Here is a 4,781-nt window from a genome sequence, read left to right as displayed (position 1 = left end):
ATCTTGTACCTTCCAGAGCTCAAGATGAGGACCCTGAGGAGGACACAGGGCCCCTCAGATCCCACCCCTGCTGTCAGCCCTAGGCATCCCTGGTGGCGACATGAGCACTTGGCAGCGGGTCCTACCTTTGGCATCCCTGTCTCTGACAGGTTGGGGCCCTGCTTTAAGGGACGGGCCTTAGAAGGAGAAGGGGAGGATCTTAGGTTCTGAAGAAGTCTGGGTGAGGACCCTGAGAAAAGACTGAGGGGAACCTGGATCCCATCACAGTGGGCTCAGGGAACACATAGGGTGGGATGAGCGCATGCCGCATTTCCTGGATGTCAGGTCTCAGAGAGACTGGGGACCCGCTATAGGCGGCGGGGCCTCAGGCGGGCAGAGAGGAGAATTCCAGGTCCTGTCGCGGTAACCAGTTGAGGTCCCTGAGGGGGACTAGGAGACCCTTGACCTCAAAGAAAGCTGTCTCTGTTGTCGGTCCTGAGACCGTGAGGCAGGATGAGAACAACAGGCATGGTCTGACTTCCTGACATCCGGGTCTCAGAGAGACGGGCACGTGATATAAGGGGCGGGGCCTCAGTTGGGGAGAGAGACGAGGATCTCTACCTGAGACAAGGTAAGGCCCTGAGGCAGGACTAAGGGACCCCAAGGAGGACTGATGGAGCCCCACAGATCCCTGCCCCTTCATCTGCCCTGCGAGACCCTGGGGGTGAGAAAAAGCACACTACCCCTGTCCTGACTTTCTGACATCCGGGTCTCAAGAGGGACTGGGGCCCTGGTGAGGGGAGCCGGGCCTCAAACTGGGAGGACAGAGCCCGGTCCTACCGGGAGTCAAGGTGAGGATCCTGATGGGGAGTGAGGGAGCGGGACCCCAGAACAGAGGGGACCCTAGTAGTCCCCAGGCAGGACGACCTGTGCCGCATTTCCTGACATGGGGTCTCAGAGAGACGGGACCGGTGAGAGCGGCGGGCCTCAAAATGGAGGACGGGCTACCCCAGGTCCTGCCTGGAATCCAGGCTCCAGGCGGGAAGGACTGAGGCAGTTAGACCCCAACACAGGGTGGGATCCTTGCCTTTGATGGGGTCTTAGATGTCCCAGAGCGGGTTGAGCAGGATGAGCAGTTTGTCGACCTCTGGGCTTAGGGCTTCAGGAGATGAGGTGGTGCTCAGGCGGAGGGTGGAGGCTTCAGATCCACAGAGGGTGGACTCTCGGACAGAGCCGAACCCACCCTTGTGGTCAGTGCTGGGAGTCCAGGCTGGGCGTGAGGTGGGGACCGAGCATCTCCCAGCCTAGGACCCAGCGGAAGGCCCTGGGCAGGTGCGACCACATGTGGGGCCCTTAGCGCTTTCCTTCAAACTCGGTCTTGTTCTGAGTTACTCTGCAGGCCCCAAAGGGCAGGGTCCAGGCTGTGGCAGGGGAAAGGTGGGCACTACAAGGGAGCTATAGGGGACCACTTCCCACAGTTTGTTGGGGGAGCCTCAGGAGTCCAGGGCTGTGCCACACCTACCCTCAAGGCCCCCTCCATTTTTCTCACAGGGGTTCCAGGAACCAGGAGCAGAGGTCTGAGGCCTGTGTCCAGACATCAGAGAAAAGAGGGAGGTCCAGGCAGTACCAGGAGTCAAGGTGAGGAGGGTGTCATGAATGAGCACCAGGGGCTCCCATCCCAGAACAGAGGGGACCCCACAAATCCCTAATCCCCCACCGTGTCAGCCCCAGAACCTCTGGCTGTGCTGGCTGCACCCAGGAGAGCCACTGCCCTTCCTCCTTTGGGTAGCAGGGGGTCAGACTGCCCAGGAGGAGGGCCCGTGTGAGGCAGAGAGCACCCTCAAGAGGAGACCTATAAGTGGCCTGTGTTGACCACCCAGGGTGTGTTTTTTAGCTGAGGCCCATGGTCCACAATGTCCCCTGCCTCACCCTGTCTGTGCTTTGATCCCAGGCATCGTGCCTCGTGGTCGAGATGAGTGAGCAGAGGAAGCCCAAGAAAGACCTTCAGGACCTAGGTGACACCCAGGCCCAGAGGAAGCACAGCTCTTGGGGCTGAGGAGGGAGGCTGCAACCCTTCGCCCTCCTCCCGCCCAGCTCTTCGTGCTCTGCTGAGGAGGCCTTGACCCAGGAAGCTCTGAATAAAATGGTGGCTAACATGGTGAAGTTCCTGCTCTGCAAGTATCGAGCCAAGGCCAACCACCGATGCCGACTGATGAATACGGTCCTCGGGATAACCAGAAGTACTACCCAGTGGTCTTCCGCAAGCGGTTGAGTGCGTTCTGCTGGTCTTTGGTGTAGATGTGAGGCAGGTAGACACTGCACCCATCTACATCATGGTTCCCTCCTGGGCCTCACCTGTGATACGATACAGGAAGTGGGCAGGGCTGCCCAAGGCCGCCTCCTGGTGGTGGTCCTCAGCCTGATCCTCCAGAATAGGGATCGCAGCCCTGAGGAGGAGATCTGGGCACTCAGCAAGATGGGGGTGTGTGTTTTGAGGGAGCACCCCATCTTTGGGGAGCCCATGGAGCTGCTGACCCAAGTGTGGGTGCGCGAGGGGTACCTGGAGTACCGGCAGGTGCCTGACAGCGACCCTGCTCGCTTCAAGTTCCTGTGGGGTCCCTGGGCCTTCGCGGAGACCAGCAAGGAGAAATTCACGGAGTATCTGCTCAGGGTCAACCGAAGGGCTTTTAGGTCCTTCCCACTCCCTTCTGCAGAGGCTGTGAGGGAGGAGGAAGAGGGGTCCTGAGCCAGAGCAGCAGCCAGGCTGATCCATCCCTCTGTAATTGAAAAGGGAGTGGTCAGCCTTCTCAGGAGTGATGGCCTGGGCCACTTGGGAACCCTGTGCAGCATTTTAGGTTCCTGTTCTCTGTGATGACATGGAGACTGGGATCTCTGTTTTTTTTTAGGAATTTTTCAAATGTGCCTTTCAGCATAAGGCTTAATAAACTTCAGTATCCAACTTTATGAATGACATTGATCACACATGTATTTGTACTTACCCAATTTAAGGACAAGAGTTTTGCTAGTTTTTAAAAGTTTGGGAACTCTCCAATTTTATTTTGTGACCCTGAACATGGTAACATGAGATATGACTTATAACTATTTTGGAAATATGAACTTACCTAGCAGTAATGTACTTGGTGAAAGAATTAGAAAATAAAATGTGATTATAGCAAAATCTTGCTTCTCATACTTTTTGTCTGTCATTTTATACAGCTCAGCTATTTCAGTTTATTTGGGTTTTCCCAGGTTATTATTTAATAAAGTAGGAGAAAACTAATCCAACTAAATAAGCCCCTGCTCCTGGCTCATTTATTCCACAGAACTTCAGGGAGCTTGTGCTCTGTGACAGGCCGTGTTAGCAGTGGGGACACTAGGACAAGCAGGACACCCCCCACACCGGGATTGATAGCCTAAGAGCTGCAGCCACATGAGGAAGGTGGAGAGGCGTCCCCTAGTCCCACAGAACAAGGCAACATGGGCCAGGGCGGTGGGGTTCCAGGAGGATCCCTCAAGTGTCAGTGCCTGAGCCAGGGCAGTTTGGGCTTCGGGAAGCTAGGTTCCTTCTGTGGGAGGTGATCGTGATGAGGCTGGGTGGTGGCAGTACCAGACCTCTCGACGATGTCTTATGGGTGAGAAGAAAATCTGAGATAGGACATATACATTAGAAGTTCCTCCTAACTCGGAGATGAATCTCCTGGGTCCAAAAGAGAAAGTGCACTTTGATCAGGATCAAGTAGACGCCTGGTTTTTTCTGCCTGAGTGTAAATACACTCGAAGGTTCCAAATGAGACATGAGTGAATTTGGGTTTGGCACACAATCTTCTCAGTCTCCGGGTTTATAGCTGAAGACATTTCAGTTACCATGTTGCAGAAACCGGTGCTGAGAATCCAAGCACAACACTCAGAGGTTGGAGAACTCAGGTTTATTATGCTGGTGGGCCCAGAGGAGTCAACACTCCAAGCTCTGAGCCCCGATCAAAGGGATTGCAGAGTTTTTATAGACAGACTGTAGTGGGCAACACTAGCTGTTAATAGGCTGTTTTAAACTAAGGGTTTTCTCACGTGGAACAGTGGTCAAGATGGGGAGGAGGATGCCTGACCTGGACAGGCATGATTAAGCAGGTTTGCAGGGGCAAAGAGCAGGACAAGGGTGAGTGAGATAAACTCCAGTTTCTAGCATTGCAAGTTCCCGTTTTCTGAGATTACAGGACCTAGGTCATCTAGACTTTGCAAGGGGTAAGCTGAGTTACAGAGGCAGAAGGAGAAGGAGGTCATGTAAAATTTTAACTTTTCCTCTTCATTCCCCACTCTTGATGCGTCTATCACTCGCTGTAGAAAGCATCGTCCCATGTTTTTGGTAGGACATTCCAGGCTCCCCATCATTTAGGGAGGTGTATTGAACTATTGCCGTTTGTAACTTTGTGGCTTCAATCCAAGAGTTTATGAACTGGATTGAGAATACAAGGGCCAAACAAGATTGCTGCAAAGAGCATGAAGAGAGGACCTGTTAAAGGGAGAAGCCATGATGCCCAGCTCCAGATATTGCTCCAATTACCCCAAGAATTAGCTAGTTTTTCTCTCTTTTTATGATTTGTTCTCTTTGATGCTGGGCCATGTTCCTGACTATTTCTGACTGGTGTATATAAAAGCAGCATTCTTCATTCAAGAAGAGGCAGTAAAAGAAGAGGCAGCTGAAAAGGCAGACACTTTTCAACTGTCAGTAGGTCTGCTGCTGCTGCTGCTAAGTCACTTCAGTCGTGTCCAACTCTGTGCGCCCCCATGGACTGCAGCCTGCCAGG

The 4,781-nt window shown here is 53.6% G+C and overlaps 1 pseudogene; it reads left to right on the top strand.

Annotated features, from left to right (window-relative positions):
• Window positions 1-301: 301 nt before the first annotated feature.
• Window positions 302-2,725, top strand: LOC138986764 (melanoma-associated antigen 9-like; annotated as a pseudogene).
• Window positions 2,726-4,781: the final 2,056 nt, after the last annotated feature.

This window comes from Bos mutus, unplaced genomic scaffold (genome assembly GCF_027580195.1).
Source record: "Bos mutus isolate GX-2022 unplaced genomic scaffold, NWIPB_WYAK_1.1 CTG1249, whole genome shotgun sequence".
In the NCBI taxonomy this organism is placed as follows: Eukaryota; Metazoa; Chordata; class Mammalia; order Artiodactyla; family Bovidae; genus Bos; species Bos mutus.
The sequence above is the reverse complement of the archived record's forward strand: the minus strand, read 5'-3'. Positions and strand labels throughout refer to the sequence as shown.